General features: G+C 45.7%; 1 protein-coding gene across 2 annotated transcripts in view; it reads right to left on the bottom strand.

The window, feature by feature from the left end:
• SLC29A1 (solute carrier family 29 (equilibrative nucleoside transporter), member 1) overlaps positions 1 to 22529 on the bottom strand; it is a 125645-nt gene extending 103116 nt beyond the window's left edge. For both annotated transcript variants that reach the window (XM_015416918.1, XM_015416917.1), the window contains exon 1: positions 22363 to 22529. The gene's annotated coding sequence lies outside the window, so the exon portion shown is untranslated. The remainder of the gene's footprint in view (positions 1 to 22362) is intronic.
• Positions 22530 to 24244: the final 1715 nt, after the last annotated feature.

The raw sequence follows: 24244 nt of genomic DNA, 5'->3' as shown, positions 1-24244 counted from the left end.
GCAGCCACCTCTTTGAGAGACTGATTTCTCCATTAATACACTGAAATCTACACTTAAGTGATATGAGGCTGGTGACAGTGAGTACTGCTAGACAGAGAAATGTCCTCAGTGTTCCACAATTAAAACAATTAACATAATGCTGTAACATCACTAGTGAAGCTTCCGCCATCATGCCTGCCATCTTTTTTCTCTCCCTTGCTCATTTTAGGTCCCCCCCCCCTTAACATGTAGCCTTAAGACAGCTGCCTCTCCAGAGAACCTACTCAGGTTCTGGGGAACTCCAAACTTTGCTCACTAATTTGTAATTTTTTTCTGTCCTTAATAGAAGTATTATGCTACTGTTGATTTTGTATTTTTTAAAATAAGTTAACATGGCCACAATTATATCATGCTACTTGACATTGGACGTTGTTATTCTTGCCATAATCTGCTAGGTCACAAGATGGCAACTGCAACTGTGAGAGATCCCTGTGTTTTCTCTGTGTGTGCCTGTGTGTAAAATTACTCCAAAACAGAAATTTAAAATGTTTTATCTGCATTCGTCTTTGCCTTCGTACAAAGCTAAGAAAGCCAAATAAAAATTACATCCCATTTATACTTACCATTACCTAGGGTTCTGCCATGCTAAATTATGGGTACTGTTGAAATAAGTTATTCATAGCCATACGAGTCCAAAAGTAAAATCCAAAAATCAAGAACACAATCTATGTAATACCTTTAACTAGGAGCAACCCAATAGGACATAACTGTGTGAGCTTTCAAGTTCACCAGAACTCTTGTTCAGGCTGGATTTTACCACCACCACCCCAAACGCCTTAGAATAGGGTGCTAAGTCCTGGTAAAGCCTTCATTGCATGTTAAATACAGAGAAGATTCAAACTGAGCTGGTTTCAGGTTTTGTTGTTGTTGTTGTTCAGTCGCACAGTCGAGTCCGACTCTATGCGACCCCATGGACCAGCTCCCGCCAGGCCTTCCTGTCTTCCGCCGTCTGTCTAACCATCTCATCCTTTGCCGTCCCCGTCTTCTTTGACCTTCAATCTTTCCCAGCATCAGGGTCTTCTCCAGTGAGTGCTCCCTTCTCATTTGGTGGCCAAAGTATTTGAGCTTCAGTTTCATTATCTGGCCTTCCAGGGAACAGTCAGGGTTGATTTCTTTTAGGATTGACTGATTTGATCTTCTTGCAGTCCAAGGGACTCTCAAGAGTCTTCTCCAGCACCATAGTTCAAAAGAATCTATTCTTCTGCGCTCGGCCTTCCTTATAGTCCAACTCTCGCAGCCATACATGACTACTGGGAATACCATTGCTTTGACCATGCGGACTTTTGTTGGCAGGGTGATGTCTCTACTTTTTATCATGCTGTTTAGGTTCGCCATCGCTTTCCTCCCAAGGAGCAGGCGTCTTTTAATTTCATGGCTGCAGTCACAGTCTGCGGTGATCTGGGATCCCAGGAACGTGAAGTCTGTCACTACTTCCACGACTTCCCCTTCTATTTGCCAAGGAGTGATGGGGCTGGATGCCATGATCTTAGTTTTTTTGATGTTGAGCTTCAAGCCCACTTTTGCGCTCTCCTCTTTTATCCTGACCAAGAGGCTCTTTGGGTCCTCTTCACTTTCTGCCATTAGAGTGGTATCGTCTGCATATCTGAGGTTCTTGATATTTTCCCCAGCAATCTTAATTCCCGCTTGTGATTCATCCAGGCCAACATTTTGCATGATATACTCTGCATATATATTAAATAAGCAAGGTGACAATATACATCCTTGTCGTACTCCTTTTCCTATGCTAAACCAATCAGTTGTTCCATATCCGGTTCTAACTGTTGCTTCTTGACCCTTATACAGGTTTCTCAAGAGACATGTGAGGTGGTCTGGTACTCCCATCTCTTTAAGGACCTGCCATAGTTTGTTGTGATCCACACAGTCAAAGGCTTTAGCATAGTCAATGAAGCAGAAGTAGATGTTTTTCTGGTACTCTCTTGCTTTCTCCATAATCCAGCAAATGTTGGCAATTTGATCTCTAGCTCCACTACCTCTTCGAAACCCAGCTTGTACTTCTGGCAGTTCTCTATCCATGTACTGTTGAAGCCTAGCTTGTAGGATCTTGAGCATGACCTTGCTAGCGTGTGATATGAGTGCAATTGTGCGATAGTTTGAACACTCCTTGGCATTGCCCTTCTTTGGGATTGGAATGTATACTGACCTTTTCCAATCCTGTGGCCACTGTTGCATTTTCCAAATTTGCTGGCAAATTGAGTGCAGCACTTTAACAGCATCATCTTTTAAGACTTACTCTAGGCAATAAATTGGCTACACTGCATAGGAAAAAACCAAAGACTAAAAGATGTCTCTGATCAGTGAGACGTCGCTTTTCAGAAGATCGACTAGAAATCACTTCTAAATGACTGTATTAATTCAGGAGACAAATGTAAGGTGCTGTATGTGGTATAACTGAATCCAGTTCATGCACTGACCACCCTCTACTGGAGAAGCTTTCTTAATGGGAATTCCCCAACTCTACCCAACTCAGAGAAGCAGTCAGTGTGTACTGCTGCATACGCAAAGCCTCTCATCACAGATAAGGCAGCCCATGAGTCCACAAACACCCTTACCTCCAGACAGGATGTTATGTCTGCTGCCAATGGAGAAGCACCCTCCGGCAATGAGCCCTGCTGGTAGTATGATGCAGACACAAAAATACCCCAAAGCGTGGGCAGGTGACAGATAAATACCAGCCCCCACCTGAGATACTGGGACTCCTCCCAACCACACAGCTGCTGCCTACATGGTTCACATTAGCCATCCAACAGGAGCCACCAGTCTTCTGCAACGGGCAAGCAGGGTTTGCAAGCTCTGCTCTTCTGGCTCAATAAGCAGAAATAAAACTGAATTGTCCGCAGCTCAGGCTTCAGCCCTGCTGGGGTGGAGGGTGGCTCCCACAGGGCTGCTCAGAGTCACACAAACACATTTCACTCAGTGCACTGCAAGACTCTTTTGCCTCAGAACAGTCTAAAAGACAATGGAGCTAGGGTATGGCATGTACACAGAGCCCGCAAGAAGCAAGTCCAAACCCAGCAGTTTCTCATGCTTAGAGGGTTGGAAGCCTTCGTTGTCAAGATGACTGAGATCTGAACCATTTCTGTTTAACCACTCAATTAAAATTAATCAGCTGTCCATATGGATGCAAAGAGGCCGGCAATTTCCTCACAGTCCCAGTCGTGTGAAGTTAGCTCCCTGGCTCAGCTTAGGTGCCAGCTGCAAAACACTATCTGAGCAGTCCACTCACAAGAGCAGTGAAAAATACTGGATTTTAGTGACAGAGCAAAGCTAAGTTTCCTAGGTAATTAATTTTTTAATATCCCACTTTTTGTCTGATAGAGCCTTAAAGCCACCTGCAGTACACCATCACAAGAACAAGAGTTCCCAACAGGCCTGGAGGAAAATGTCCTGTTCCTTTAATAAAGGCTGGATGTTTAAAAATGGGCAGGTGAAACCTTTCATGGCATGGGGGAAAAGAAACAACACCAGCTAAGTGACAGTCCATTAAACCGCTATTAAAGGAACAGGATGTTATTTTCTCCAGGCAGTAGGCCACCCTAATAGAAAGTCTGAGACAGACATGCTTCTCTTGAAGCTTGAACTACCGGAGGGGGGCATTTCTGTTTGCCCCCTCTGCTGAAGGTTAAAGAAAACAACCCTCTGGTCAGATGCACCAGTGAGCCATCCTCACCCATCCTGGTACTTTCATTTTTGTAGGCAGGAATACCTCAAGTTGTTCAACTATCCTTCCCATTCTCAATTCTCGTAGAGGAGGCAATTCTACCACCCTTGCTGTCAATACGGTGGGAGGGTGTATGGCTCAGTGGAAGAGCCTCTGCTTTGCATGCAGAAGGTCCTAGGTTCAATCCCCAGCATCTCAAGTTAAAAAGGACCAGACAGTAGGTGATGGGAAGGACCTCTGCCTGAGACCCTGGAGAGCTGCTGCCAGTCTGAGTAGACAACAGTGACTTCGATGGACCGATGGTCTGATTCAGTATAAGGGAGCTTCATTCGTGGCACATGTTGTGCGCATTATGCTTTATAATGGTTCGTTTGCTGGTGCTGGTTATGACCTTTAAAGCCCTTTATGGTCCGGGGCCTGTCTACCTGCGGGACCGCCTTTCCCTGTACGTTCCCCCGAGAGCACTGAGATCTGAGACGCAGGATCGCTTAGTCCCCCCTGGCCCTAGGGACGCCAAGTTAACATCTACTAGAACTAGGGCGTTCTCCTTGGCAGCACCAATACTATGGAACCAGCTCCCGCATGAGATCCGCGCCCTCCGGGATCTCTGCCAGTTCCGGAGAGCGGTGAAGACGGAGTTATTCCGCCAAGCATTTAATAACCCAGCTCAAGCATGATAGCACTTTATGGTTGCCGCCATGAGTATGTTATACTGTGTGTAAATTTTGATTTTAATGTATTGTATAGATTGTATTAGAGGTATTATTTTATTGGTTTTAATGTTGTAAGCCACCCTGAGCCGCTTCGGCGGGAGGGCGGGATAAAAATCAAATAAATCAAATAAATAAATAAATAAATTTTATATTTTGGTTTTTAACAGTAAGCTGCCTCAAGCAGAACTCTTAAGAGGTGGCATAGAAATAATCTAAATAAATAAATGTGTTGTCTCAAAATCGTCCTCACATTATGACAGCTGGGCCATTATACCATTACTCACTACAAAAGGGCATACTGAAACAAAAGATTCACCATACTGTGTTTTTGTGAGAATGTAACCGTATCAGTATAAGAACAGGGCCTCAGGATATCCCAGTGACCTCTAGCACTTCCCATCCATCCCAACCCATTTTATCTCAGTTCTCTGTTTCTCAGCGCTCCACACACACCCCTTCTCCCAATTTCTTCATCATTGCCAACAGAAGCTGTACTTTCAGTAATGAATAGCTTAATTATCCCACTTAACTCCACCAGAGTACCGGAGAATGGTTACTGAGTAACAGATCTTTGCTTTGGACTGCTGTCCAGATGTGATGCAGAATATCCAAAGGGACTTGTTTTATTGTCAGATCTCCTCAGCAAACGTGCACCCAGATAGCACAAGGCCTGAGGGAGACAAGTGCACCCTAAAGCCAATATACACATGCTATGGCTGAAGAAGACCCTGGGCGATTTCTCACTAGAGCTGCCTTGCAGCACAGCCGCCGTTTGCCCCGACACAAACATGTCAATTTCACACCCGAAGCTCCGGGGCTGCATTTTGACTCCCGGCTTCCTCCGCAGTTTCGTGATCCTGGTTTGTCACAGAGACAAATCCTGTTCATCAATCATGCAGATGCTGTGCAGTGCATGGGTGCAGAATGTCAGGCTGGCAGGCTAATTGTAGTTTCGTGGAGGAATTCCTAAGAGTGCTTACTGCCCTTTTAAAAAAGACCTTTATGGGAATACTTAAGCCCTTTCCAAACCCATTAGAAGTAGGATGGACAAATGCCTGCATGATTACTGCTTCACCAGTGCCAGGTTAATCAGCCTAATGCAGCCATACCATGCTAAACGGACTATTAGCAATCTGGGACAGTGAAAGCATCGTGTTCTGTTATTAAACTCAGCAAGATTAGAGACAGGGTGAGTGTGTGTGTGCGTGTGTGTGTGGAGGTAGATAAGAAAAACAGAAAGGAACAACAAATATGGAGCACAAAGAGATTTATCAGATTATAGAGCAAAGCACTATAGGATGCAGCAAGACCTGTGGTATGAGTTAAGAGGGAGTAGTGGTGCAGACACAAAGAGAAGAGTCCTGTGCAATACAGAGAGAAACAGAAGAGGGTAGATATGAAACGGATGATCAAAAGTGGTAAGAAAAAATTGCTTTTCCAGTGATAGCATGGCAGAGTGCATCTCTTGTGTGACCCAAATGATAAGAAATAATAAAAGTGGCCCTCAGTGTGACTGGAAGCGTACACTGAGCTAAACTAACAATAGGCTACCTTCATACACACCCCTCCTTACGTGGATACTAGGCCGCCCATATTGCTGTATTGTGTTGATGGCTACACAGCTTTGTTGAGGTTGGGAAGATGGCATGGTATTGCTCGATCTCCTCAGATTTTGGAAGCTAAGCAGGATCAGTACTTGAATGGGAGACCACCAAGAAACACTCTGCTGAAGAAGACAATGGTATAAGAACATAAGAGACGCCAATGTGGATCAGGCCAAAGGCCCATCCAGTCCAACACTCTGTGTCACACAGTGGCCGGAAATATCAGTGCCATCAGGAGGTCCACCAGTGGGGCCTGGACACTAGAAGCCCTCCCACTGTTGCCCCCCTCAGAGCACCAAGAAGACAGAGTAGCACTTGCCCCAGAGCCCCTATCTATACCTTGTGGCTAATAGCCACTGATGGACTTCTGCTCCATATGCTTATCTAATTCCCTTTTGAAGCCATCCATGCTTGTAGCCACCGCCACCTCCTGTGGCAGTGAATTCCATGTGTTGATCACTCTTTGGGTGAAGAAGTACTTCCTTTTATCTGTTCTAACCTGACCGCTCAGCAATTTCATTGAGTGCCCACGAGTTCTTGTATTGTGAGAAAGGGAGAAAAGTACTTTCCCTACCTGCTCTATCCCATGCATAATCTTATAAACCTCAGTCATGTCACCCCTCAGCCGTCGTTTCTTCAAGCGAAAGAGCCCTAAGCGCTTTAACCTTTCCTCATAGGGAAACCACTTCTGCTTCTCTCTTGCCTTGAAAGCCCCCTGCTGGGGTTGCTATACATCCGCAGTGACTCGATGGCACTTTACAGACACATACAGCTTTCATTACCCCGACCTGTGTGACACTGACAAAGAATCAATCTGAGGGACCTGCCGAGCATGTGAAATGTAGCTGGAAGAAGTACAAGTCATCGGGACCATTAGGTTGGGGGCTGTAAACCAGATTCCTGAGCAGGAGCAGAGCATTCAAGGGAGAATGAGGGCTGGGCCTCGGCCAAGCTTTTAACCTGCAAAATGAGATGTAGACCAAGGACCAGCTGGGATCAAAGCTCCAATATGATGCCCCGGGCATAGAACGGAGATGTTGTTGCCACAGAATCATCCTCACCTATAATTATCTAAGCCAGCTGTCTCATCTCAAGGCGGTTCCACCTTTGGGCAGGTAGGTACTAAAATCCAGCATGAACCTTGTTATTCAATTAAAATGCAATTTGAAGAGTTGAAAACAGAATAGTTCTTAAAAGCCCCACCCACCTCTTGTGGTCTCAGTTCCATTTCCTGTTCTGATGTAGATCATCCAGGCTAGGAAATATAGCAGACATCCAGATATTTGCCTTCCGAGTATAAACTCTCCCTAACTGCCGGGATCCTGTAGGTCCCACATAAGACTTAGAGGATGTGACTTCTACAAGAAAAGCTACCTTTCTGGATACCATGGCAGGTGGGCATGAAGTCAAAGGCTCAAAGGGGGGGTGTCATAAGATGTGCTAAGATTAGTAAGAGGGACCATTGTGGAACAATGGTGGGGACTGGGAGAAATGCATTAAGTAGACCCTTAAGGATTTGCTGAGACAGTGTGTGGGCAAACAAGGCAGAACCTTTTACCAGGTCATGATGTGCTGAGATGGCAGCTTCTTCTCTTCTGCTTCTCTCTTGCCTTGAAAGCCCCCTGCTGGGGTTGCTATACATCCGCAGTGACTCGATGGCACTTTACAGACACATACAGCTTTCATTACCCCGACCTGTGTGACACTGACAAAGAATCAATCTGAGGGACCTGCTGAGCATGTGAAATGTAGCTGGAATACTCACCTTAACAGATGATACAGCCAGGTCCCTGTGTGCTAATGATAACAGATACTCAGAAACTTTAAGTAGCGAGCAAGTACACAGTGAAACACCTTTAGCTGCGGACCACTCTCCAAACTGAGACCACTTCTTGGAATAAGAATACCTCTGTTGTGGGGAGGGGGGGAAGGAGTGTGTAAGCTGCTCTTAGACTCCGAGTGAAGGGCAGGGTATAAATCCAATCTCTTCTTCCTTTCTTCTTCTCATGAAAGGTTTCTTTGCCTGAATCAATATATCATAGACCTCTGGGGTAAAAGAGGAGGCCATGGCCAAAGCCTCCAAGCTGTGAGGTGTAGGTGGTCATGGTGCAACAGGGGACCCCATGTCAAGAGATCCTGAACTGGAGGAAAGGTGATGTATTCTAAACCTGCCAGATGCAAGAGTTTGGTAAACCACATCTGTCATAGCCAAAAGGGTGCAACGAGAATGCAGTTTGAGTTCTCCACTCAGATTTTGCCCAGAACCCTGCTCAAAAGGAGAAATGAGAGAAAAGCATAAAACAGGGCCCCCTTCCAGGGGATCTAAAATGCATCTCCCTGTGGGATCACTGCCTACCAGGGAGCGAAACCTTGGGGCTTTCTTTGATTCTTTCATGGCAAAAGGGTCCACCTTGGGAAAGCCCCATATCTCAAAAACCAGAAGAAGGTACTCAGTCTGGATGGACCATCAGTAAATCCTGCTTAATCTGTCAGCAGTGGAGTTCAGTGAACCTGCAATATGGATAGCCCTGAGGAAAATTTGGTTCTTGATGGCCACCATCCAGGATGCAATTGCCTCCTCACACAGGGTCCTCGATCCCATACCTCCCTGTCTGTTCAAATAATACATGGAGGTTGTGTTGTCGGTCTGGAGTAAGACTTTCTTGCCCTGTAGCATATCAACTAGAGAGGCAAGGGGGAAACAGTCTGCATACGAACCAGTTTTGAAGGTCATGCGTGTGAAGCCTGGCTAAGGGGATAACCCATTAGTGGATGTCATTAACTCGAGCAGTCATCGAATATCCTTAACAGACTACCACCTTTTCACAAGAAACATGAGACAGTGGTCTTGATGACCCTTCTCCTATTTTGCTGTAAAGAAGGCTTTAGCATTTAGGGAATTAAGGGAGGCCCCAATGAACTGAACCAGGTGGGAGGGCTCCAAGCGGGACTTTTCTCTATTAACCACTAGCCCCAGTTTGTGACGGGCAGTCAAAATCAAATCTACATCCACCCTCAAAATGTTTCTAGATGGGGCAATGATGAGCCAATTATCTTAGGGAAAAATGTTACAACCCTGGGTGCTCAGATGTGCCACAAACAGAGCCATACACTGGGTAAAGACCCTAAGGGGCATGGCTAAACCAAAAGGGAGAGATGAATATTGGAATATCTCAGAACTGTACCTAAAGCGAAGGTACTTCTTATGTGCAGGGTGAACAGTGATGTGAAAATAGGCATCTTTGAGTTCAAGAATCCCAAACCAAGAGCCTGGAGAAAGGAATTCCACAACAGACAACAGAGAGACCATTCAAATTTTGAAACTTTCAAAAACTTATTTAGTTTCCTAAACTCAAGGATGGGCCTACACCAAACTGGCTTTAGGTCCTCTTCACTTTCTGCCATTAGAGTGGTATCTTCTGCATATCTGAGGTTGTTGATCTTTTCCCCAGCAATCTTAATTCCCGCTTGTGATTCATCCAGACCAGCATTTCGCATGATGTACTCTGCATATATATTAAATAAGCAAGGTGACAATATACATCCTTGTCGTACTCCTTTTCCTATGCAAAACCAATCAGTTGTTCCATATTTAGTTCTAACTGTCGCTTCTTGACCCTTATACAGGTTTCTCGAGAGACATGTGAGGTGGTCTGGTACTCCCATCTCTTTAAGGACCTGCCATAGTTTGTTGTGATCCACACAGTCAAAGGCTTTAGCATAGTCAATGAAGCAGAAGTAGATATTTTTCTGGTACTCTCTTGCTTTCTCCATAATCCAGCGAATGTTGGCAATATGATCTCTCGTTCCTCTACCTCTTCGAAACCCAGCTTGTACTTCTGGTAGTTCTCTATCCACGTACTGTTGAAGCCTAGCTTGTAGGATCTTGAGCATGACCTTGCTAGCGTGTGATATGAGTGCAATTGTGCGATAGTTTGAACATTCCTTGGCATTGCCCTTCTTTGGGATTGGAATGTATACTGATCTTTTCCAATCCTGTGGCCACTGTTGCGTTTTCCAAATTTGCTGGCAAATGGAGTGCAGAACTTTAACAGCATCCTCTTCTAAGACTTTGAATAGCTCAGCTGGGATACCATCACCTCCACTAGCTTTGTTGTTAGTAATGCTTTCTAAGGCCCATTTAACTTCACATTCCAGGATGTCTGGCTCGAGGTCAGTGATTATACCGTCGTGGTTGTCAAGGACATCGAGGTCTTTCTTGTATAGTTCTTCTGTGTATTCTTGCCATCTTTTCCTAATCTCTTCTGCTTCTGTTAGGTCCCTACCGTTTTTGTCCTTTATCATGGCCAGCTTTGCATGGAACGCTCCCTTGATTTCTCCAATTTTCTTGAAGAGATCTCTAGTCCTTCCCATTCTATTGTTTTCTTCTATTACTTTGCACTGTTCATTCAGGAAGGCCTCCTTATCTCTCCTTGCTGTTCTCTGGAAATCTGCGTTCAGTTGGGTAAATCTTTCCTTTTCGCCTTTGCCTTTCGCTTTCCTTCTTTCCTCTGCTATTTGTAAAGCCTCATCAGAAAGCCACTTTGCTTTCTTGCATTTCTTTTTCTTTGGGATGGTGGTGATTGCTGCCTCCTGTACAATGTCACGAACCTCCGTCCATAGTTCTTCAGGCACTCTATCTATCAAATCCAGACCCTTGAATCTATTCTTCACCTCTACTGTATATTCATCAGGGATGCGATCTAGGTCAAACCTGAATGGCCTCGTGGTTTTCCCAATTTTCTTCAGTTTAAGTCTGAATTTTGCAATGAGTAGCTCATGATCTGAACCACAGTCAGCTCCAGGTCTTGTTTTTACTGACTGGATAGAGCTTCTCCATCTTTGACTGCAAATTATATAGTCAATCTGATTTCGGTGTTGCCCATCTGGTGATGTCCATGTGTAGAGTCGCCTCTTAGGTTGTTGGAAAAGGGTGTTCGCTATGACCAGTGTGTTCTCTTGACAAAACTCTGTTAACCTTTGCCCTGCTTCATTTTGCTTTCCAAGGCCAAACTTGTCTGTTATTCCGGTTACCTTTTGACTTCCTACTTTAGCATTCCAGTCCCCTATGATGATGAGGACATCATTTTTTGGTGTTAGTTCTAGGAGGTGTTGTAGGTCTTCATAGAACCGGTCCACTTCAGCCTCTTCTGCATCAGTGGTTGGGGCATAGACTTGGATTACTGTGATGTTGAATGGTTTGCCTTGGAATCGGACCGAAATCATTCTGTCATTTTTGAGATTGTATCCCAGTACTGACTTTTGCACTCTCTTGTTGACTATAAAGGCCACACCATTTTTTCTACGGGATTCCTGGCCACAGTAGTAGATATAATGGTCTTCTGAGTTAAATTCTCCCATTCCTGTCCACTTTAGTTCACTGATTCCTATGATATCGATGTTCAGTCTTGCCATCTCATTTTTGACCACGTCAAGCTTACCGTGATTCATAGATCTTACATTCCAAGACAAGACATTACAAGACGGACAGGCCACAGCAGAGAACTCAGACCAAGCGTGATCCCCTGGAGAAGGAAATGGCAACACACTCCAGTATTTTTGCCAAGAAAACCCCATGGACAGTATCAAAAGGCTAAAATATATGACGCCGGAAGATGAGCCCCTCAGGTCGGAAGGTGTCCAATATGCTACTGGGGAAGAGCAGAGGGCAAGTACAAGTACCCCCAGTAAGAGTGAAGCGGCTGGGCCAAAGCTGAAAGGACGCTCAGTTGTGGATGTGTCTGATGGTGAAAGGAAAGTCCGATGCTGCAAAGAACAATACTGCATAGGAACCTGGAATGTAAGAAAGCTAAGATACAAAGACTGAAAGCAGAGTGCTAGCTAGAAACAAGCCTATCCACGTGCCAGCAGAAAAGGAACTGAGGGGTGAAGGGGTCCCCCCAGAGCACATGATGTTTAGGTGGGAAAATGTCATTGCATCAGCCCCAGAAGGGGAAGGTTCCCCCCTTCGGGCCCTTAAAGCTAGAAAAATTGTGCTCAATGTGGGACTGCACTGAAAAAGATGAACTACCATTGCCAACCTGCAGGTGAGGGTTGGAGATACAAGTGCTCCGCAGATGTCAGAGATCAGTTCCCCTGGAGAAGATGGCTGTTTTGGAGGATAGACTCTATGATATTATACCCTGCTGAGGCTGCTTCCCTCCCCAAACCTCACCACCATCCCAAGCTCCACCCCCAAATCTCCAGGATTTTTCCAACCTGGAGCTGGCAATCCTAAGGGAAATTGATCTCTGTAGTTGGTAGATCTATTGTTATTCCTGGAGAGCCACTGCCGCCACTGCTGCTGTGTGGGGAGGGGAAGCAGGAGGGAGGCTGGGAGAGTGATGGGAGGCAGAAAGGGAGAGTGAAGAGGTGGGGAACAGAAACAGAGAGAAAGAGTGATGGAGTGGGGGGCAGAACGAGAGAGTGATGAGGCAGAAAAAGAAAGCTAGGATGATGGGGTGGGGGGCCACAGAGAGAAAAGAAGTGACAGGCATGGAGGACAGAGTGAGTAAAAAGAGGGTTAGCAGGAAGGAGCAAGAGTGTGAGAGAAGTAGAGGGAGAGGAGAGGAAGCAAAGGTGGGGAGAATGGGATAGTTGGCTCCCGCAAGTTTTTCGCTGTTCCCCACTTGTCGATATACTATTAGCGACGTGTGGCCCCCTCCATCTGTGGATACCTAAATCTTCAGACCAGGGCCACACAGACGTTAAAGAGATTTTCCTGCAAAATTGTGGGTCCCCTAGGTTTGCAGAAAACCCCAAAATCTTAACCAAAATATGGGGTTTAAATCCCCCACAATACAATTGTGCATGCGCAGGTAATGCTCTTAGTGGAATGGAGCAGGTGGATGCCAACAGACACTGCGGACCGGGCAGCCACTTCAGCCCACCTGTGGCAGCAGAGAATATCAGTAGCCACCCTGGGCCTGGCATCATCATCAGCAGAGGATAAAGCAGCTGCTCCAGCCCGGACACACAGAGGAGGATGTTGCCAGGCCCAGCAGTAGTGGAGGAGCACACCAGCAGCTGTTCCAACCTGGCAGTGGAGGACAGAAGGCTCAATAGCAGGTAGTGGGACCTGAAACTGTTTGGTGATGGGGGAGAGGGACTTCCTCCCTCCTCAATCTCCCCCCCCCCTGAGCCACAAGGAGGGAATCGGCAGTGATGAAGGGAGGGATTCCCCCTGTATCGTTTTTAATTTTTTCCATGGACCATGAGGTCAAGTGGACTGCCTAATGGAGATGACCACAACACTGAAAGACATTTGGAGTGGCTTGCCCCGTTACCCAACCAAGCCAACACAGACAAAAAGGGGAATGTGCACTTGCACAGTAGCGTTATGAAGCTATTCACAGAGTTATAAATGCATTGGGGGGGGGGAGAGAATGAATGCGTATACACATTTGTTTGAAATGCAAAGCACATAAAAGCTTTTGAGCACAGCTTCCTAGTCAATTTAAAATTGGCATCACAGTCACAATTTGGAACTCAGGCTCATCAAGTCCATTGTCATACTTTGTGAGATAGGCCAGCGGGAGATGGGGTTTATCTATTAATGAATTAAGAATACATGCTTTTGATACATGTCACAGTATGCAATCAGCTGGCTTGTATTTGCATGCTCTCTGAAGGCTAGAGTCCATAGCATTCACTATACACCATAATAATCAGCCTGCTGTTAGGAACAGCTAGTGGTTTCCCCTGCCCCTTATCATAAGAGGCCAGGCATTTGGCTTTTAATCACTGTGAAGCTCTCCAAGGTCACTGTGAGAATTTCAGAAGGGTGTGCTAGATTCCTTAGTGAATTAGCTCCATCTTCTGGTCAGATATTGCCATAGATATCTAATCCAAGCAGAATTCTGCAAGAACAGGAAGAGGAAGGTAGAGAATCAAGGAACCAAATAAAGTTGATTTTACAATTCAGGGAACTAAAACAACTTAGGCTGTCTTTAGCTGGAACATCACTCATGCCAATGGAACTCTGACTCTGTAGGATGAGGGAAAGGAACAGTACCATCCCCTGGCTGGATCAAGGAATCACATGAGGCACATGGCCAATTGGTTATGGAATTAAGTATACCCAATGGCTTTATGTATTGAAGTTGAGAGGTGATGGGAACCTTGAACACTGGAGTGAAAGCTACCAAGAGGTGCTAGAAACAAGGGTGACAATTATACTGGTGGACCTCCTGATGGCACTGGTATTTCTGGCCACTGTGTGATACAGAGTGTTGGACTGGATGGGCCTTTGGCCTGATCCAACATTGGCATCTCTTATGTTCTTACATGTATGTTCATGCATACTCTTCCATTTAGCACAGAAACTTCACTTCATATGACACATTATTTCTGTAGAAGCCTCTCCTATGTTAATTTTCAGCTGCTTCCGTTTACAGCACACCCATCATGAGCATATGCTGACATTCACAAGGTTCAGCTCCAGGCATGCCACGGCAAAGATGATTTTTCAAGAGTGCAACAGTACATCAAAAACGTGACAGCAGAGGCACATGATGGACTTGCTCTGTATATTTTATCCTCTGCATGATTTATGAAAATTGCTTTCCCACACATGGAGGAAAACCGCAACAAAGATTTATTTGTAGAGGAATAGATGTAAATCTATTCTTGTCCCTGCATCATCCATGTTGGCTTGTTCTATAGAACTTTAAAGCTGTACAAGTGGTGATGAGAAAAAAGGGGGCTGTGGCTCAGTGGTAGAGCATCTGTTTGGCATGCAGGATTTCCCAGGTTCAATCCCCAGCACCTCCAGTTAAAAGGACCAGGTGGTGGGTGATGTGAAAGACCTCAGCCTGGGTTCCTGGAACAGCCTCTGCCACTCTTGAATAGAAAATGCTGTCCTTGAGGGAGCAAAGGTCTGATTCAGTATAAGGCAGCTTCATGTGTTCAAAACAGTCACACGTCTTTTGTGGCTGAAACTATAAACCAATTTACCTCCAATGTAATCCCACGGATTTTAATATATTCCTAACACAGCAAACACAAATAAAACTGGACAGTTAAAGCACATTTGGTTTTGCTGGGCTGATGTTTCTCCTACTGTGACTGTCTTTTCAAGGAGTACAGTATATGGGCATTTTAATCTATGCAGTCCCACAACAACAGCACGTTGTGTAAATACAGACCATGCGTTCCAAACCCAGTCAAAATCTCTCAGTCCGAGCTCCCATTATGTAAAATGGGTAGCCGCGGCAATTTTACCTCACAGAGTGCTCTTTAAGGACTTACAGGGTTCTTAAAGCATTTTGCAATTTTAGGTGAAAGTATCAGAAGCTTGGGAGAGAGCAGCCAGGAACAGACATTAATTGCTCCATCCATCCTCCGCTGCCTGGGATTTCCTCTGGGAAGGATCACTTGACTCATTCACAGAGCAGCTGACAGAGCAAAAATCATGACAAGTCACATGACTGAGGGCAGTCGACAGAGTTACAAATTCATGCATGGCAGGGTTATGAAAGTTAGACAGGAACAGAACTACTAGAGTACTATACGCATAGCTTGCATATTCTTTCCTCAGTCTGAGTTGTTTTATTCATTATATACTGTATTGTATTTTGCACTCGGCTTTGCCGCATGTGAGCCGCCCTGAGCCTCTGGGAGGGCGGGATATAAATCAAACTAATAAATAAATAAATATATTTGTAGCTGACTGCATGGTTTATGAACCTGAGGGGGACTTCTGTGTAATGCCAGTTTATCGATATGGTACCAAGGACTGCCATGACAATCATGCAAGCACCACAACTACAGCACATTAGAAGCTCTCATAATTCAAAGATCCATTCATGAAACGGTTATACCTGGCATTGGCACATAGCTCAGTACTAGTTCCACCAGTTCCCAGGGCTTAAATCACTGCAAAGTAGCAGGATCAGGAGAAGAGAGAGCAGACCCTTCCTTTTTGTGGGAGTCTTGACTTTCCATGATCTCTGAAGCAAAAAGAACCCCCCCCCAAAAGCACACAACACAAGTAGGCTTGTAAACCCCTCCCCCCAATTCAAAACATTGAATCCAGTTCGGCATATTTATCGAACTCCTTTTCTCTAGATGGACAAAGGGAATTTTCAGTAGTGAATCTTCAATCTCCTGTGCATGTCTCTTATGCTATTTCTGTTACCAAGGTTCTGGTCTGGGTGGATGTTGTCATCATAAAGCACAAGCATTTTGGCCCAGTCTTCCTTACAACATCAGAGGCCTGGTCTCTGAATGAAGATGCAGAGTACTGAGGTGGTACCACAGACTATACCACTTCAGTAGTCTGCAGGGGAGAGATTATATTGTTCACAGTCCCATTACATTAATAGTTCCCTGTAAGTGGGAAACCAGTACAGCATGTGAATGACTAGGCTAGAACCCTTCTCTCTCTCTCTCTCTTTTTTTTTTTGTAATAAAGAATTTTTAATAGGGAAATACTGGCAATAATCCTAACACTTATTGTGACTGTAAAGAAAACATGGACTGACAGTTTGTACTGGAACGGTACTTACATTCAATTACAAGTGTGCTGGATCTTTACAAGGAGAAAATTACATTTAAAAGTGTTTTGTATGAAATCACCACCACCACCACGACTCTAAATATCCACAAAACAGCATCATCTGCAATCCATCTATTTAACAGCATGTGCTATTTAGAACATATGACTGGAACGAAAATGGGAAGCCAAGTAAACAGTGAACAGAAGCAGAAAAGATACGAAGTTGATGGGAAGCTGGGAACTGCCATTCTTAAATGTAAGTACTATACCAAGTGCTTGGTTAGCTCCTGTTTTTAAGATGATGTTAAAGCCCTTGATTTCTAACAGAGACCATTATGATAGAACCCTCCTCTTGATGTGCTAATTTTAAATTTTACATCGGGGAGCATTAAAGACGTGGCTCTCGCCACTTAGAGGTGGAAGTGGCATAGCCTATTCTTCTGCACAGCCTCAGCAGCAAAGAGGACACCCTACTGATCTCAGCTGTCAAAGGTCTCTGTCAAACAGGGCTGGTCACCTTGCTGCTGCAGCAAGGAAGTAGCCTCACCGTGCAAAATAAACAGAGTCATGGACAAGGTCGCACAGCAAACCAGTGACTGATGTTGACTGTGCCTTGCTGGCAATCACATCTATTTACAGCACACAGGGTCAAAACCAGACGTGAGGGCAGTGGTGTATTTATTTATTTATTTAAACCTGGGCTGCCCAATCACATGCAAAACAATCACAACAAGAGGAACACCAATATAAGGGGCTATGAAAGGCCTTCCTATACCCATCACTTACTTTGGTGTAGCCCCTCCCACTGAGGCTTTTTCTCCCAGAGCCAACACTGATAACCAGCTGACCATACAGAAGAATTGTCAGCCATGGGGCTTTGATCTAGTGTGGCCAACAGCCTGGAGCAAGCATGTTCTGACCATTTAATAGAGGCTTAATGAGATGTTATCTACCTCCACGCCTTGAAAAGATTCTGCTGCCCATTTCCACACATTAAACCTCTATTGAGGAGACAAGACATTCTTCTCCAGACCTGTTGGCAACCACACTTTGGTATTCCTAAAACTTGTAGTTTGTTTGTCCTGTGCATGTTATATGCTATAGGATAGTCTTTACAAGTGGCAGACTGCATAAATCTTTCGCCTTTTACTAAAAATCCACTTTATTGAAGGCCACCTGTAGAGACCATTCATGGTTAATTTAAATTATATGTACTAAGGGCTTATTTTAACTTCCTACCAAGTACACCTGCAAACAAATAATCAGGAAGTACTGACAAAATACAGCACTTCAACACGCACAGAACACAGCAAACTTCTCCACAATTCTCAGGTATTTATTTCAAGTCTATCTCATTTCCCATACCAGAGCCTGACTCAGGAAAAGCACGTAGACCATGGAGGAAGGTCTGGGGATACAAGAAGTATTTAGAACTTTCACTCCTTCACCCCTTTTTGCTCTACAAATTGGATCCTTTCACCTCTTGTTTTATATATGACTGGGGAGTGCTTGACTTAAACTAATGAGTCTGCCACAGTACCTGCCATTCTCTCCCTTATGTACCCTCTGAAGAGCACAGGGGCGTTGAGGTATGGATTCCCAGCAGCCTCCAACTGAGACACCTTACTAGCTAGAACTGTTCAGCTTCAGTAGCATAATTTTATCAGACACGTTAAGGCCATTCTCTGAATTATGTTCTTTGTGGTCCACAAAATATAGTTTGGCCTGTTACATGGTAGCCCCACTGGCCTCGTAGGTGGATTTCTTATTACTAGGGTTTTAGATATGACCTTCAGGTTCCAGACTTGTCCAACCACTGGACAAGAAGACAGAGCCAAGGCTTTTACTGACTTACAAGCTCTCAGTTCCTTCTCACCCTTCTCCAGGCAAAAGTTCTGCTTCCTCAGCTTGTGAAGACATGCATTTTGTTCTGGGAGGTTTGAAAGGAGAAAAACCTCCACTGTGAGTTTTTAAGGTTTTTTCCTCTGGGCAGAGAACAGGCCGGAGGGGGGTAAGTCAGTCCAAGTACTTCGCAGAGCTACATCAGCTCACCTTCATACAAATGCTAGTGGATCTAGCTGGAGAGATAATGGGTGGGTCAAGGTCTGCCCCTTCATCCTAGCAGGGAACAAAGATTTTGCGGAATGAAATGCTAGAGAGACTCCAGGAAGGAAATGTCCTAGAAATCTCCAGGAAAAGCCTCTTTGACATGGCATAACTTGGTCAGTGGGTAGAGAAACAGACAGGATAAAAACTCCTGGCAGCAGGAAGAAGTTTTCCCCCCCTTGGGTGCTGCGTCCATGAGGGCACACAGACCGCTCCACTGGGGAGGCAGCCATTTTTACCATGTGCTAGCCTGAAGAGCTGGGAGAAAGCCTCAAGGTAATGGAACGCCGTAGAGATTTGTAACACCTAAGCTAAAGGGCCTGTCCTATATCTTAACAACTGATTGGGCATATATATAGAGAGGGAGAATTTGCATTTAACCAATTTCTTTTGGGTCCCTTTCTCATTCTGGTGCTGTGCTAAAAGTATGCTTGTGAACATTTTTTAAAATAAATACTTTATAACTTTTTTGTAGTTTTATATGTGTGTGTGCGCACTGGCAAGTGTACCTGAAAGTCATGGCAACCTCTGGTGACTGACTCCTACTGGGGGGTCTGGAGAATATTCAGAGAGGTGACTGAGTAAAGCCTGCTCCTGCCTCCAGTATTCCAAGGCCTCCTATCCAAGTACATGCCAGAGTCAACCCTGCTTAGCTTCCAATATCTGACAAGATCAGGCTTGCCTGGGCTATCCAGGTCAGGGCAATACTTTACAACTTAAGCTGCTGGCAGTGGTTCTTTGTACCACATAGACCTCCACAGCCTTGGATGCGCTATTTTAAAAGGAGTGCCAGGGGGAAGGCAGGCAGTTGACTATTCCTCCAAGGGCACACAAGGCAGTAAACTGTCCCCCTGGCAGTGCCAGATTTACGCATAAGCTAAATAAGCTACAGCTTAGGGCCTCGCAATCTGCTGGGGCCTCAAATAAAAACACAATATAAAAATTGATTTCAAATATTAAAAAGGCGTATCTATTTTAAATTTTTCTGAGACCAGCTGATGTAATTTAAAACAGTAGGGGGCCTTTGGGTTTTGTATAGCTTAGGGCCTCAGCAAGTCTAAATCCGGCCCTGCCCCCTGGTCACCAGGTGCTGGGCAGCGGGAGACACAGAGGCAAGGCCTCAGATCTTGGAAGGGAAGCTGGGAGTCCTGACCCTCCCAGCAGGCATTTTCTTACAAAGGTGACAGGTCAGGTGGTGGCGGCGAGTTACTGGAGAGACAGAGGGAGAGAAAAGCCTCTCCAGGTGTTGGGGAAACCTTGGCAGGCAGGGTGGAATAGGGCCACAGCAGGCCCGTTCCACCACACAGCTGGTAGAAAATGGGCAGAGGGACCAGGAAAGCAGGGGGGGGGGGCAGCTACAGTTGTGTCCTGCTGCGGTTCTGTCAAAAAGACAATCTCACTGTAGGGGCTCTATAGCAAGCACACAGCAAAGCTGCAAATTTACAAGCAACCCTATGACCTTGAGGAGCTGCAGAACTGCATATACAGCTAAATCTGGAACATGCTATGAACCCTGCCCTCTTTGCACCTGCTTGACCTACTCCCAGCACTAGCAGGGTCACACCAATCTGGTTTCAGGGAAGATAAAAGATATATTGGAAACATGCAGAGACTAAAAACACAACAAGCCTAGCTGTCAGTGGCAAAGGTAGACAGTTTAGTTAGAATTACAGTTTTAAAGTCTACGGTGAGGATGCATGGTCAACAAGGGTTTTTTGTACCTTAGTTCCTGCAAGGTCTCTGGTCCTTACATCAGATATCCTACACCCAGCACTGTAGTTCCTGTACTGTGTTATTCACAGCCACCATTTTATGGGTTAAGATCAGAACACACACACCCCATGGGTTTTTAGCATATGATCTACAACTATCAGGAAGGAAGGAAGGAAGGAAGGAAGGAAGGAAGGAAGGAAGGAAGGAAGGAAGGAAGGAAGGAAGGACAGGTAGCATACTGTGATTAAAAAGATGTAGTGTGAAGACAGTGGGGAAAGTAACAAGCTAGGGCTGGGGAACAAGATAGAACCAGGAACTGATTGCCTGAATAATGAGCAGAAACACACACAAAGAGAGGAAAGAGGGAAATTAAGTGGCAAGGACAGGAACTGGTTTGAGCAAAGGTGTTGGCACTTGCTAACATTTCCCCAGCATCAAGGCAATCAAACTGTATCAGATCGACTGGAACCATCCTAAGCATCACCAGCTGGCCATACTCAAGATCTACAGGCAACTTTCAAGCTTCTTTCAGCCACATACAGTAAAGATGTGATAATCCCTTGTGCACCCTTTCTGGAAGGGCAGAAAAGCTGGGCCACCTTGCATTGTTACCCCTTAGCCAATGCCAAAGCTCACACCTCACAGGCAAAATTAAACTGTACTCTGTAATCATTAACCATACATTACTACCACTCCTGGGATTTGTGTACTCATACAGTTAGTAGGACGTAAAAGCCATCACTTCTCTCAAAACCATGCATTTAAGAGGATAATAAAATCCACTCTGATTGAGAGTACTGCAAGGGTACCTGCCCCGGGGAGGGTTGCCAGGTCCCCTCTGGCCACCAATGGGGGATGAGGGGGAAGAGTTGCCAGACCCAGGCTGGGAAACTCCTTTTCTCCAGGGGAACTGATTGCTGTAGTTTGGAGATGAGGTGCCATTTCAGGGGATCCCCAGGTCTCTGTAGGCTGGCATCCCTAGCTCCGACCCGAGTAACTCAGACTAGCCTAATCTTGTCAGATCTTGGAAGCCAAGCAAGGTCTGCCCTGGTCAATATTTGGACGAAAGACCACCCTAAAGGGTCACCATAAATCAGCCGTGACTTGACCACACACACAAAAAAGGAATAACTAAGGGATGTATCACTGGTGACCAAGATCACCATAGTATTCCCCTTACTATGTATGGTGTGAAAGTTGGACAATGAAAAAAGCTGACAGGAAGGTTGATTCGTTTTAAATGTGTTGTTGGAGGGGAGTTTTATGGATATGTGGACTGCCAAAAAACCAAACAAATAAATGGGTTCTTGATCAAATCAAGCCCGAACTCTCCCCAGAAGCTAAAATGACTGAACTGAAGCTACCAGATTTTACTCACATTGTGAGATGACACAAACTGACTGGAAAAGACAATAATACTACGAAAAGAGGAAGGCCCAACATGCGATGGATTGATTCCACGAAGGAAGCCAGGGCCCTCAGTTTGCAAGACCTGAGCAAGGCTGTTAACGATAGGGCATTTTGGAGGTCATTAATTCCTAGGGTCGCGCCATAAGGCGGAAGGGGCCTGATCGCCCTTAATACACACAGATATCCCTCCCTTACACTATCCTGAGTATCTCTGCCATCTGGCACAGGCACCAAAGCACATGCAAAGGCAGCCCACTAAGGCCTGACTACAGCAGACTTTTGAGGAAAACAACAAGTGCCGGGACTGAGTCTACTTTCAAGGCGCATAATTCCGCTTGGACACGCCCCCCTGAAAGCAGTGACTTTGCGCCACTATGACTTGTCCTTGCGCGAGGAAAAGCGCCCCCTCCCCCATCAAGCCCCTAGGAGAAGGGGGGGCGGCGTCGATTTTTACTCTCCCAAGCGGAGAAGTCTCCGCGTCTTCCCCGCTCGCCTGTTTACAACAACCTGTAAACTCAACGGGCAGAGAGCTCAAACCAAAATAAGGAGACAGAAACCAGGACACAATCGGGACCGCTGATAACGATCGCGCTTGCTTACATGTTGCTGAGTGGGGGCTGAATGAAGGACTTGAATGCATGGTTGCCGCCGGCTCCAGCTCTTTCTCCGTCTCTCCCGCTACCGCCACACCGGCCGGTTCGCAATTGCTAGTCCCAGCGACTGGGCTTCTCTGGCCGGGGATTTGTTCCTGCTGAGCGCTCGCCAGGTCCTAGTGCTCCCAGCAGGCCGGCGCTGCCAGCAAGGCTCGCCTTGGTTCCCTGTGGCGCACCTGCTTGCTAAACAGGCTTAACGATTAGAGCCGGGATTGAGCCGTGGGCAGGAGAATTCACCAGACAGACGTCCCTCTGAGCATAGGTGCATGGCCCTTTCTCCCCTTCCCGTGTATGTTGGTTCCTAGTTTGCCCTTCTATGTATTTGGCAGCAATGCAACAACTTTCTTCAATCCTTGCATTTGCAGATGTCGGTTGTTGGCATTTGCCTTCTCTTCAGCAAAAGCCTGGAACAAAGAGGAAAAGCCTTCCAGATGGGACATCATTGCTTCCACAAGGTTTGAGCGCCTCTTAGAAATTAATGCCAAAAAAGCATTCAAACCCAGTCTGTATCTAGTAAGATTAATGGAGCTGTGGTCAGCCAGCAGTTCGAGACCGCATGATAGAGTGAGCTCCCATCTCTAGTTCCAGCTCCTGCCAACCTAGCAGTTTGAAAGCAAGAAATTGCAAGTAGGTAAATAGGTATCACTTCAGTGGGAAGGTAACAGCGTTCTGTGCACCTTGGTGTTTAGTCATGCCGGCCACATGACCAAGGAAACGTCTTCGGACATTAGCTTTGAAACACCGCAACCCTAGAGTCGGACTCGACTGGCTTTTGAGCAAGGGAACCTTTACCTTTACCTATCTTACAAAGCAAGCAAGCACTTACCATAACTGGAGCTAGTGATATCCCGGTCTTCGAGTCACATCGAGTCAGACAGTTTCCCTCTAAACTGAGCAAGTGACAGGAAGTAGCCTAGCAGTTAGATAAAATTGAATGATCCAGAGAAATGTATAGAAGATGACCAAGATCTCAGCTTCGCCAGGCTCTGAGGCAGCCGTGTACTTTGTCTGAGCCTGTCAGCTCAAGAAATCTTGGAAGGAAAATGTTTTTAAAATCCTAGTGAAAATGCTTTCTCCTGCTCTTGCACTTCCTGTTTGGGTGAAGACGAACAGTGTCATCAAGCATATTGTTCTCACTCAGAGTCTTGGGAAATGGGTTACTCCAGTACAGAATTCTGCTTAACTAAGCAACCAGTCCAGATTCAGAGGGGCCTGAAGTAAAACTTCTAAGAAATCCACCAGCACCGTACAGAAGGAAACAGAAAGAGCAGTGCCAGCCCCCAAAGCAACATCTCCTGAAAGCCCCTTTCCTTAATCCCTGGGGGTGTGTGAGGACAGGCTGTGGGTTGTGGAATGGGGAGGAAAAGGCAATGTGTGTGTAGTCTAAAGCACTAGAATAATGTGCCATGCAGCCAGGACTTGGCTTCTTCCATCTGCAGCCCTACACCTGCACACTGAAGATCTTATTTTACTTCTTACCATCAATCCTTTGGCCCATCCAGCCTTACAAACACTGCAGCCGAGCTGCCTTCAGGCAAAATAAAGCTATCTCCATCTGCAGGCTGCAACAGGCTGAACAGCCTTCTTTGGGTATTTAATACGCAGAAGAATGAAAATCCCCTGAGCGCTAAAAGGCTGAGCTGCTTCCAGCTCTCCAGGAAACCAGTGCCAATTTCAGCACAAACTTAAGCATCAATTGCCCCTCTGCAGTCTCTGCTCTTGCCAGACTGAGCAAAGAAGTTATCACTGCCAGCATTAGTAGATCTGGCAGGTATGACCCAGCACTTGCTGATCAAAGGCTTCCCCACCATATTTAGTCTCTCTCATGC

The sequence above is a fragment of the Gekko japonicus genome, unplaced genomic scaffold (genome assembly GCF_001447785.1).
Source record: "Gekko japonicus isolate JY-2015 unplaced genomic scaffold, Gekko_japonicus_V1.1 scaffold342, whole genome shotgun sequence".
NCBI classification, from domain to species: Eukaryota; Metazoa; Chordata; class Lepidosauria; order Squamata; family Gekkonidae; genus Gekko; species Gekko japonicus.
Note: the sequence above shows the minus strand (reverse complement) of the source record. Positions and strands in the feature narration are given on the sequence as shown.